The following is a 13,446-nucleotide window of genomic DNA, read 5'->3' on the forward strand; positions in this document are numbered from 1 at the left end:
TCCAGTCCAGAGTACGAATTGTATGGATATGATTTTTTTTTAAATTTATTTTTATGTGCAAGTTTTAAATTGAGTCAAGAGACCCTATTTTGAGCATTAGTTCTGTCAGATTAAAAGCCAAACTAATTTTAAATCAGTTTTATGACAGTCCAAAAAAAAACTTGATTGGTTTTGAATGATAGTCTATGTTAGGGCAAGAAGACTATTCCCGTTTTTTTTTTTTTCTTTTTAATGATAGTTCTTTGGCTGTTGTGAATGATAAGTCAGGGCAAGAGCCCAACTGATTTTGTCCAATTGTTCCATGACATGATTTTTTCAAGTCATTTTTACTTTACATTTTTATTCTATGGCTTTTGAAACAGAATTAGATTTATTTTTTTGTGTTTTCTAGTGTTTTTTTTTGTCTGTCATTTTTTACTGCCTTTGTAATTAAATGACTATTTTTGCTACATGTACAACACTTTGTATGCAGTGGCGGTTGTTTGAAATTGCTCTATAAATAATTGAGTTGGATTGAACTGACAGACATTGTAACAATTTCATTGATTAAACTTGTTGTCAGTGTCAGTGAAAGAAAATGTTCTGACTTTGAATGATATTCTATGTCATAATCAAAATCCTGTTGTTTTTAATGAATCATCATGAAAAAATGGCAGAATGGTGGCAACTAGTTAGCACATCCACGTCACGTTGCTGAGGTCGTGAATTTGCTTCCGGCTCTGTCCTTCCTGTGAGGACTTTGAATGTTCTCCTCATGCGTGCATAACTTTTCTCCAGGTCCTTTGGTTTCCTTCTACATTCCAAAAACATGCAAGGTAGGTATGCTGGACATTCCAAATTGTCCTTGGGTGTATTCGTGAGTGTGACGGGTTGTCTCTGTGTGCCGTGTGATTGGCTGGCAACCACTTTAGGGTGTATCCTGCCTACTGCCCGATGACAACTAGGATTGGCTCCGGCACGCCTGTGACTCCCATGAGGATAAGCTGTTGAGATAAATGAATGAAGAAAATTCAACAGGGCAGTCTTCTCAAAAGCTCTGCCAGCAAAATCACCTTCAGACTTCCGAACATAATTTATTTTGAAAAACAAATTGTGGAACCTTGGGAAAGCGCCCCCTCAAAGCTGAACCAACCAATATTCTTTATAGACCCTCCTAGCAGGATGTAGGAGCAATCACTATTAATTTTTACTGGTACAAGCCTCAAGATGACCAAGCCATCAGTATTAGACAAATCTCAGCAGTCGACTTCCCAGCCTGGTTGAATTGCTTGCTTAGTTGAAAGGTCATGACTACTTTCACAGTTGAATATAAAATCAAATGAAATGAACACAAATAGATATCATTTGGACATTTGGAGGGTTCCCCCTCCCTATAGAATAATATGTACGGGCCGAGAAGCCTGTGTCTTCATGGTGGCCGTTACGCATACTACTTCTATTCCGTGCACTGATTCTCCAGCTAAAAGCCAGTCAGAGTAATTAATCGTCACCAAGGGCCATTTTACATAATGTCTATCAATGGCTGATTCGTGCTCGTGAACAATCTCATTCATGCAGGTCATTTAATTCTCAGGGCACGAAATAGATTGCAATGGGACTGCTCTGTTTGCCGGATTACACATTACACATCATTCCCATTATCATATTCATCTTCATTGCTTCACCCAGTTTCAACCAGTTTTCCTGTTAAAGGGATACATATCAAATTAGAGGTTTAGTTGTTTACCTTTTTTTGCACAAAGGACAGCAGACAATCTTTTGTTAAATTGCAAACTCACACTGCCACCACAGAGGTATCGTTCTGTCAAATTTAATCAAACTTTATTAATACAGTAAATACAATTTTCTAGAGCAATAATCCACATTCATTTTACATTATGTGGCCTTTTCACACATTAACAGCACTAGCTGAAACACTAGGTCTGCATTTCTTTTATTTTTCTTAAATTAAGTGCCTATTTTATCAAAAGTGAGATGTGGGGGGTTGATTTTTTTAACACCCACTTGAATTGGCAAACATCGTTCTGGATAACACTTTTTGACAGTTTAGATAAAGTCACTCAGGGCCCATCGACACACATGGAAGTGACCCCTTAAGTGTGTGCATGTGCGTGTGTGTGTGTGTGTATGTGTGTGTCAGAGGAAGTTCACATGCCAGCTGACGCACTCATGTGCTATGTTAACCCGTCCAAGGGCAGCAAAGCAATAACAAACACAGGATCACAGCGATGGGGTGACCTCTGACCCCGCACCATCCGCTTGGCCTTCCAGATCGCTATCACACACACACACACACACACACACACACACACAAACTCGCGCACACCCATACACACTCACACATACATCTAACTACACTACGAATGGCTAATAGGCATCTGCCTCTGTGCATGTTTTCAATCATTGACTCTTTTTAGACAAATCGCAGTGCGGCCAAGCGCTTCCTCATTGGTGTCCGACAGTAAATGATTGACAGCTCTCGCTATAGCCCCGCCCCTGTCTTGGAACGTGAGAATCTACACCTTTCTTTACCCAGAAGGCTTTGGGATATATCGGAAAGCGCGGACGAGCTTCTGGAAGGCCAAGCTTCTTCATGGTAGGATGAAAATCAAGTGCGGTGTTCTTAACATAGGAGTAGCCCCTGCTTTACCTTCCTTCCTTTTTAATAACGCACTCGACCGCCTCCCCCGTATCATTTTTCCACTCCGCTCAAACATGGGCCTTGAAAGCTAACGAGAGCCCGCTTTGCCACTTATTAGGATGGACATGTTGTGACTTTATTGTGCTTAAAACACTGCGCGCCCTTCAGTGAATCTTGTGTTTTCTCAAAAAAGTCTGAATGGGACGTCATCAAGGAAAGACTTAATGGTATAAACATATCTAACAAGAAGGGAAAGGATTCAGATTTAATTTGATTAAGGCAACTATTAGGGGCCAAGTTTAGAGGGCCTGAACCTGAGTGGCGTATTATTTTCCACATTTTAAGTTAATAACAGCAAGCTGGCAGAAAAAAAAAAATGCACACGTTCCAAAGGCTCATTAGACAGACCTCCGCTGTTTTGCTGCACCAAACCAGGGGTTCACAAACTGTGGATCAGGGACCCAAAATGTTTCGCCTTGTACTTTCTTTCGCGTCACCAAAAGATTTTGCGTTCTTGTATACACTATACATCCTTAGTATGGTATTATTGGCAAGTTCAGACCTCTCAAAAGCTGTTACTAATGAAAACATTTTTGCAGTGTTTATGTTATCGTGTGTAAAGAGCACAATGAGCGGGCCGGGCAGCATGAGGGAACTTTGGGTGGAACGCTTACTTGAAATGAAGTATTTACAGATAATTCCAACTGTCAAATACTTGCGGCCTGTGACAAAGTGCAGAGTGCCGACACTCATAACCTCCTCGTTAGTGGGGGCCTGATTTCATTTCAGGTAGGGAGTCATATTGGGGGTGCTGCAGAGCAGTGGGGGCCGGGTGCCGGGAGCCATTTAGCAGAAAGAAGGAAGAAAATAATCGCCTGAGCTCCGAGGAGACACACAAGAGAGGCAATTCGCCCCCGAAAATAAGACTCGTGAGAATTGCTGGTAGACCCTCAAGGTGAACTTGTCATCGTCAAGTTTTTTTTTTTTACTTTCAGTTACCATTTGTGGCCCAAGGAATCACCCCCCCCCTTCACAAAAAACATTATTATTTTAAATCATATCACTTTTTTTATTCATTGCAAATGTTCCACAATCACTTTAAAACGATATAGAATATTTTAAAATGATTTATTTTAGATAAAATATCCCCACTCTCGAGCTTTGTTTTCAGTGCTGTAAAATTAATGATTGAATAAAATGAACTTGCTTTTCTAAATGTCTGGGCATATTGGTCAAAATTAAATTCAAATACAACTTATATTCATATCATTGTATTTATAGAATGTGATTATAAAGTTTTGCTTTATTTTGGGGGGAATTTTAATGGTGCATGTGTGTATTATGGCTTCATTTATTTTCAGATCTAAAGCTTCGGATGACTGACAGCCAATAAATCTTTTTTTAATTTTCTTTTTTTTTTTCAGTGATGGACAGGGATCAGATTATTCTTACCTAATAATAATACTACTTCTAATACTACTACTACTACTACTAATAACAACAACAACAGCAATAATAATAATAATAATAATAATAATAATAATAATAATAATAATAATAATAATGTGACGAGAAATGTGTTTCAAATTCTAAAACATGAAATGAAACAGAAATTAAAACGTCAGACAGCGTCTTAGAGGGAGAGAATATTAATCGACACATGACCTGCAATACAAGCATGTAAGTAGTTTTGATTTAAAAGTGAACTCAAAGACAAATGAATGGTTGATGGAACCGAGACAGTCCTCTACATTGCCAAAACATAAATGCTACATTTCATGCACGTGCAAAAATAATACGTGATTAATTAGAAGTAATCTGTTTTTCTTTTTTTTCCATTTTATACCATTTCGACATAATTTCCCCATTACTCGTTCCGACGAAAACACACAATAATATGTTTGCAATGTTTGCAAAATGTTCGCTCAGTTGAGTTCTTTTTCCTTTCTTTTTTTTTTTTTTTGGGGGGGGGGGGGGGGGGGGATTGTCCGTTGCGTGTCTGTTATTCGTTACTTTCGTTTTCAATTAAAGTTGAGTGGAAGCACGACGCGTTCAAGTGTGCAAGAGAAAAATGAAAAATGCAAACAAAAACAGTATACCCACACGTCTTCCACCCATGTAACCATTATTATTATTATTATTATTATTATTATTATTATTATTATTATTATTATTATTATTACACTTTAGTATTTCGGCCTAAGCTTGATGAAAGATTCGTTGGCTTTAGGTTCTATGTTTAATATGATAAAATTATACCACATTTTTTACGTGTTATTGATTATTCTTGTCAAGGCCATACCGATTAACATTGATGTTTGTGAGAGTGTGTGTGTGTTGTGTACTTATATGTGCGCGTGTACGTATGTGTCTCCAGCGAATTGATATACGCATCCATTAATAAAAGATACAACGCAACGGTGGGCCGTGTTGTTCATTCACAAACAAGGAGGCGCCATCTTCATCTTCATCTGTTTATTCAGCCTCGCTGTAATTCTGCTTTTGCTCAATTTGCCGAGAAACCTCCGTCTGTTTTATCATCGATGTAACACAAACACAAGAGCAGTCCACGTTTAATAGCAAAGAAATATAAAGCAATTGTATTATGCGTTGCTTGTCGTATGCTATTCTTGTAAAATAAGGAAATAATTACTCATCAATAAAATAATAATCAATTAAAACACTAATAAAAAATTTAAAAATGAAAATGAATAAGGATTTATATAATCGATGCAAAGATTTTCAGAATACTACAAATTGTTTATTCACATGATGCCTGCGATTCAAAGCGTGCAGTCCAAACCCCCTCTGCAGTTTTCTGCTGATTTTGAAAATGTAACCCTTCTTCAAATCCCAGTATTTTAATATATTGCGTGTTTTCACGATATTTCTTTTCCGTTGTTTGTGACACACGCTCTTACATGAAGTGCGTGAACGCGCACGGAGGCCACCCACGGTGACGTAAAATGAAATGCATAATTCATCATCCCAGTCCAAGCAGTTTCTTTATTTTTAAGATCAATATTTTATTTTTTTACGCTAGTTTGCGCGCCAACGTGCATGGAGACTCTCCTCATCCCCAAGAAGTGCAAACTAGACAAAGATAGATGGAACACCATTCCCCCGTGGTTGCCTTTAATTATTCAAACGCAAAGGATTAAATGTTTTTGGGGTTGTTGTTGTTTTTTTTTTTGTATTTTAAACAAAATGTCGCATTGCCCTCAAATCATTTCAATTGATGATTAAGTTAGTTATTTTTAAACAACACTTTTGTCTGTTTTTGTGCATCTGCAAAAGTGTGAACTGTTTTTTACGTATAGCAAAAAACATACAATAACAAAAGAGCTTGGCAAGTTAAAGACGCTAACAACTAATTAGATGTTGACTCTGCCAGTGCGTTTTAATTCAAGAAATATGCACTCGTTGACTGCCAGCTCGGTTGACCTTGTTTTCACTGGCACTTACAGGTGGACCACCCCCAACTCCCCCCTATCCCTCAATAAATATTTTACGTAAAGGTTCACAAAAATTGTTAACAAAAAGTGATGACGACGAAACCCCTCTTGCACTGTGTTTTCACCACATGTTAGTCAAGAAGCATTTGTATCGGTTTAAAACCGAATTTCAGAGCATTTTAACGCAGTGTGAACAATAATTTAGAACAATACAACCCACAGCTAACTTGAAAAAACGTTAAGAGAGATGAAAAACCTCCAGACATTGTTGAAAAATTGTTTACTCAAAGAGTAAAATAAACAAGGCTTGAGCAACTTAAAGTTAAAAATCTTTATGTGTCAATTCATCCATTGACTGAAAAAAAATAACGCACATCAATTTGGGCACTTACGGAAAAACAATGTTTTGTAGTGGCCTACATCATTATCATCATCGTCTTTCACATGCATTTGTGTGGTTTAGAGGAAGAGGAACCTTTAGTTCAAAGTGTCAAATGTTCTTCGCGTCATTTCTTACCCTTGACAATGCAGAGCACAGACACATGCATAGTGACACCCGTCCATCAATTTTTAGTCAGGAGGAGGCGCTGGATAACATAGGGCTGCTTGTGGCAAGGCAAGTTTATTCATATTTAAACAAACACATTTGGTGCACAAAGCAAATCGATGCGCTTCACACCAACTATCCAAAAGCATTTACAACCAGAACAGCTTAATACATTTGCAAATCAACAAGAACAAAAAGAACGCTTAAAGTGACTAACAAAAGATTTGACAACATTTTAAAAACGAAGAGGCAAATAAAAAATCGTATTGTGAAACGAGAATATCATTATTATTATTATTATTATTATTATTATTATTATTATTATTATTATTATTATTAGGTGGGGGAACCTGAAATGGATGCCAGCCAATTGCAGGGCACGAAGAAACACGCAACCAATCACACTTAAGGACAATTTAGTGTATGTCCAATACACCTGCCATGCATGCATGTTTTTGGAATGTGGGAGGAAGCCGGAGGGCCCAGAGAGAACCGACGCAGGCTCAGGGAGAACATGCAAACTCCACACAAGAAGGCCGAAGCAACGTGGATTTAAACGCGGGTCCTTGAACTGTAAGGCGGACTAATAATAATAATAATAATAATAATAATAATAATAATAATAATAATAATAATAATAATCGGGGATGTGCGAGGCCCAATTGCATCTACCGGTGTCAGGGATACATCTGTATATTTGTGATGGCAGACGAATAAAGGTCGGGTCCTTGGAGCAGTTTCAATTAAGAACAAATGAGAATGATAAAAAGTAACAAAGAATTTCCTAAAATGTTAAGGAAATATTATTGGAACACATTGGTCTTTCTTTGTCCGTCGTTATTGTTTGAGAGCGTTTGTGAATCAAAACTACTAGTCGTTTCGGTGCTTAATATCGGTATCAGTGACTCAAGCGTTGAGTTGAGCTCTGTACTGGTATCAATTTGAAAAAAAGTGGCATCTATTAGTATTAGTCTGAAAATCAAGTTGCATCTATAACTTCAATATCAATATATGAATGGTACAATGTAAAAACTGTACTGAATCCTACTTTTTTTCTATCAAAAAATATAGAAGAGTTTTTTACTATTAAAAAAATGTTGTAGAGCGTTTTATCGGGAGGACAAGGGTAAGGTAAAAAACTTCAGAAGACCTTAAAGTCGTTAGACAAAGTAGTTGAAATAAAACTACAGAATAGACTGAATGAAATGTGTGGGTGGGGAGAGGGATTAAGAAAGTGAGAAAGTGATGATATGAAGTTGACAACTTTTATTTAGAATAACGAGCAGACGAAAACGCAACAAAAACGTAATAAAAACAATGGAAAGCATTCTTATAGTAACAAGTAGCCGCGTAATCCGTGGGGAGCTGAGGGATGTAAATAATGAAAATGATGTGCAGAGATGTATGTGCGCAATGTGTTTTTAGCAACACACGAAACAAAAAGAAAGAAAGATGATGAGATCCGGCCCCCTCACTGTTTTCATGGACTACAAGCGAAGCGACGCCCCCTCAGTGCCTCGCTCCCCCTCCCTCCCACCCTCCTCCCCTCTTTGTGTTTCTCCTCCCTCCCTCCCAGCTTCAGTCATTCACTCAGTGAGTGAGTGACGCGCACGCAGGCACTCATTGAAAGTGGCCGATTTCAAAGCCGATCCGAAGCGTTTCCACATTCCGCTTGGTGTCCTCGCTCAGTCCCACGGACCATGCACAGCTCGGTTACGCCACTCTGAATCCCAAAAGAGAAGACGAAAGTGCTTGGTTCCGGTTCGCGAAGACGAAAAGACGCGCATCTTCAGCTGCACTTGCAACTTTTTTTGGATCCCCGACCAGAGTGCGATACGTCCGGGTGCCAAACCGAACCAAGCCCAGCCCTGGATTCACTACTGCTGATCAATGGACAGAACCTCCTGGGCGGCCAGCAGCGCTACACACACGCCGTGAACCGTGAGTATGAAGACCGATAGCCGCAGACCTGCAGCCCGCATGCAGCATGCAGCATGCACGACCACTTGCACCGCGCCCCCCGAAAGCGGAACCAATCGGGCCGGTATACTGACACACAGAGACCAAAACTCGGAAATTGTCAGCCTCATATAAAATATAGTTTTGAAAACAAATAAATAAATGAAAACACTCGCCATTAGAAATTGCCGAATTATCGTATACTAATAGTTATTATTTAGTTATGATTTAGGTCTTTTGCATCGTAGTTAAAATTGAAACAAATTTCATATCTGCACAAATACTGTGCGTCCTTCTATTTGATTTAACATTTCATTCACACTGGAGACCGTTAGTGGTTATCCAGTTAATTTTGATATTTGCCATGCATGTTAAACACGCGCAAAATAATATTAAAAATTTTTTCACACAATTACGCATGGAGCGTTTATGGATAAAGATTGTGTAAAAGCGTCGCAACACCCTTACAATAATATTTTTAATTAGGATATTCTGATTCCTCTGAAATTACTATCATAAATTTCATCCCATACATCTGCGAGACGACCGCAGGCCTCCATGTATGAATTTAACCTCCAAATTGAATAGTTAATCGTGCAAGCGATTTTTTTTAAAGTCGAGTTGTATATCAAGTTCACACAACAAACGTACAGATACATTTTCTGCGTGCAGCAAAATGCGTACAAAAATTTACCTGACCTAAACGGAAATTGTTTCTTTACTATTTCAATCCCTCTTCCTCCAACATTCTCATCAAAAATAATCCTGTAAATCAAACCTCACAAGAATACGCAACAATACTAATACTAATACTAACACGAATACTAACACTAATAATAATAATAATAATAATAATAATAATAATAATAATAATAATAATAATAATAGGATGTCTCTGTTTGCCCTGCAATTGGATGGCAACCAGTTCTGGGTCCCTCACCTAATGCCTATAGTGAACCGCGATAGGCACCAGTAGGCCCGCGACCCTAGTGAGCATAAGCAGCTCTAGAAAATTGATGGACAACAATAATAAAATAATGATAATGATAATGATAATGATAATGATAATGATAATAATAATGATAACAAGTATTATTATTATTATTATTATTATTATTATTATTATTATTATTATTATTATTATTATTATTATTATTATTATTATTATAAATAGCACACATTTGTAAACATGAAGTTATTTTTGCGAAACGCCAACCAATCAATGAGAGAATCTATACATTGTAATTGTGAAAAATATTTTTAAAACTATTTTTAAATGACAATAAACTAATACATGTAAGACGCAGCTAGAGAAACGTTTGTTCTTAACTGTCTTTCCACAGTAAGTGTGTGAGACTTTCAAGTCGAACATAATAGTATAATAATAACATTCTTATAATAGTCTACACACAGATTTCACTCATAGTATAACTTGAACAAGCTTTCACTTTGGGACCCAACAGCGCGGTTTCATTTCATGTAGTTATTGCTACTAACACCTCCGATATAAACGATTCAGGCAAACTGGTTGAGACCTTATTTCTCATCATCCTTCCTTGTGCGATTCATGAGACACGCTAGTACACTCGCGTATCAGAAAACTTTGCCTCTGCAACTCAGTGGTAGACAGCACTTTTTAACAACCACCATTGCATACAAATATATATATATATATATATATATATATATATATATATATATATATATATATATATATATATATATATATATATATATATATATATATATATATATAAACGCTCTCTTAACAATGTCATTGAGGTATACAAGTGAGCAGTACTCAAAGTTGTTACCAATAGTTTGGTGGATTTAGAGCCAAGACTGGCAATAGCGCTTAGGAATAGGCAATAATTGTACTGTATATCAATGCGAACTGCAAGCACAACAATGAAACAACGGCTAAATTAATGTCCAAAACTAAACGTTAGTGCACACAGCTCCAAATAAAGTTATATAAAGTATACGTACAGTATGTGCCCCACACAATTACGGTAACTTTCTCTCTAACCTATTTGACTTTATATATTGTTTGACTGCATTGAGTACAGTATGTATGTCCACACGTGTGCCACTTAGTATGTGTGTGGTCCTTGGGAAATGAAGCACTGTGTGCGTGTGTGCGTGCGTGTGTTTGTGTGTGTGGGAGAGAGAGAGACAGAGAGCAAAAGAGACAGAGGGAGGCAAGAGACAGAGAGGACAAAAGGGCTCTCATCTTTGAGCTATGTGTGTGTGTGTGTGTGTGTGTATGTGTGTGTGTATATATGTATATGTATATATATATATATATATATATATATGTTTGTGTGTATGCTTTATGGAAGAACAAAACACCAAAACATACACAAGGTCAATAATGTGATCTCTTTTGTTTTTATGTCTCTTTAATATGGTCCTCTCCCCTCTTGCCCCACCTCACTTTATCAGCAGAGACAAGCATTAACCAATAGCGCCATAATCCAATAAAAGTGCATTTCGCTCACGGAAGACTGCTTCTTTTATCGTTGCTATCTAATAATTGATAAGTGTCAATTGCGGCTGATATAGAAAGAGATGAGGCAACTCTGTACTTAACATCTTCTGTGGAAGCTTTCTGTCCTATTATGTAAATTCTGACTCTTGGCTTCACTATGTCAAAGCTATTATTGATTTTCTACTTTTAGGTGTATAAGAAGGAATATGAGACTTGATATGAAACTAATGAATCACTGTACACAAAATCTCACAGTTTAGCTTGGCTATGATAAAACGTATATGCCTGTTATTCTCACTCTCCAGGCAGGTCAACTTTCTGGACTGCTTGTATTTGTTTTACTTTGAGAATGCAAAATTCAATATTCATCTGTTGATATGCAACTTTCAAATTTGGTCGAAATTGGAAACAAAAATCTCTATTAGCATTCGCATATCAAGTATCACTAAAAATTGTCCAAATGACCCAATGAGTGTCAAAACCTCTTGTGTCTTTTCAGGCACAAGTTCTTGAGATATGTTTTTGTTAGTATACTCATTTACCAAATTTCAAGCATGACAAACAGAACACGTCAGCAAAATTTGCAAAGTGTTTTAGTCAACAAAAGCCCACAAAAAGGAATTATAACCCTAAATGAAGAGAGAATCTTCACACCACATGCTAGTAATTAAGCTCATAATAAAACCTCAGAGGAATTATAATGAAACCCACAAATGCTCTTATATATATATATATATATATATATATATATATATATATATATATATATATATATATATATATATATATATATATATATATATATATATATATATATATATATATATATATATTGATGATCATTTCACTTGAAGCAACTGGAAAATGTCCTGAGTTTGTGCTTATCAAAAGGACATCATTTGTCTTACAGCAGATATATAAGAGTGCCTCCTATCGCAGCTTTATTAACAACTTTAATGATCTCCCAACAACACAGCACTGTGAAAAGCTTGTTTGATTTCCTCATCGATGCCCCGTACATGCCATTATTCACTTATCAAGTCGTAAAAAGATGGTACTAAAGAAGTTGCTCAACACAGCACATAAAGTGCAGATTACCATTATTATCAGTTGCTGGATGTTTGGGTAATATCGCACAGATAAATTAACATTATTATTTCCCTGGAATCAGATTGTGTCGTAACATCTTGACACAGGCGAAGGTCTGTGGTGACGCAACAATTTTGCAGGTAAAATGAGGTGTCAGGGTGTGTCTAATTTTGACAATACGCAAACAGTCTTGTCAGGGTAATAATGTGGTTTGAGGTACATTTCTTATTAATTCAAAAAATCTCAATTAACTCAAGCCTCAAGGCCAAAACCAAACCAAACCGTACACAAACATGAATGTGTTTGTAATGTGTGGCGGAGTCGAGATGACCAGGACTTTCAATGGGGATCCCGAGTGCTCTCCAGATATATGTTTGTCGCAACAAAACTGTCTGGTGTGAGGCACTGTGGTGTCACACAGCATCCAGAATGATGGAAAATAAAAAAATTAAAAAGAAAGTCAGTAGTAGTAGCAGTAGCAGACTGCGAGAAAAGATGTTATCTTACTTTGTAAGTGTGCCAATCCAAGACAATATATTTGTAATATTGTTGTGATTTTACACTCTTCTTCTTGTCATTTTACTGAGCTGAAAGACTTCCGGGTGGGTATCTGATGCCACTGCTTTTCAGACCCGTGGTGCTAGAAAACCAGCTAGAAATTGTAGTTTGGTTAAGTTTAAAAGCAAGAACAACACACTTGCGTACACTTTGTTTTTAAATCTCTACAGTTTTTATCTACTGGGTCAAATACCAAAAGGTGACATCATTGTTGAGAGATTAGAGACCACGATGCTGGATAATGTTGATGATGATAATGTGTGCAGGTTAGATGGCGAGATGTCGGCAACAACTAGCTAGCTAGCTCTTGATAGGCATCTGTAACAGGTCGGGGCCTGTTCTAGATGACATTGATGCAAACTCCAAGTTTTGACTTCGGAATAGAAAGTCTCAGTTGGTTTCTTCATTAACTAAAGTTTATGACAATCCTGGCAGGGATAATCCATTCTGGCTCTATATGACATCTTACTCTGAGAACTTTTTTCATTAATAGGTAGTTTGACATAGTTGTAAGGGCTCATATTGTAGTGTAAACCCATCTTTACAAACATTAAAATGCAACGTGTACAATAACTTCAAAGAGATATACATGTATACTTACATCTATACGGATAGAACGGCTTGGAGGAAGAGTGGGTAGCATGTCTGCCTCGCAGTTCAGAGTCCTGCGTTAACTCCGGCCTTCCTGTGTGAAGTTTGCATGTTC

General features: G+C 37.2%; 1 protein-coding gene across 2 annotated transcripts in view; it reads left to right on the forward strand.

Annotated features, from left to right (window-relative positions):
* The first annotated feature begins 8,250 nt into the window (after nt 1-8,250).
* LOC148423137 (DNA-binding protein SATB2-like) overlaps nt 8,251-13,446 on the forward strand; it is a 42,985-nt gene continuing 37,789 nt past the window's right edge. For both annotated transcript variants that reach the window (XM_088415928.1, XM_088415929.1), the window contains exon 1: nt 8,251-8,584. The gene's annotated coding sequence lies outside the window, so the exon portion shown is untranslated. The remainder of the gene's footprint in view (nt 8,585-13,446) is intronic.

The sequence above is a fragment of the Hippichthys cyanospilos genome, chromosome 5 (genome assembly GCF_059441005.1).
Source record: "Hippichthys cyanospilos isolate Australia breed blue-spotted pipefish chromosome 5, RoL_Hcya_1.0, whole genome shotgun sequence".
Taxonomy (NCBI): Eukaryota; Metazoa; Chordata; class Actinopteri; order Syngnathiformes; family Syngnathidae; genus Hippichthys; species Hippichthys cyanospilos.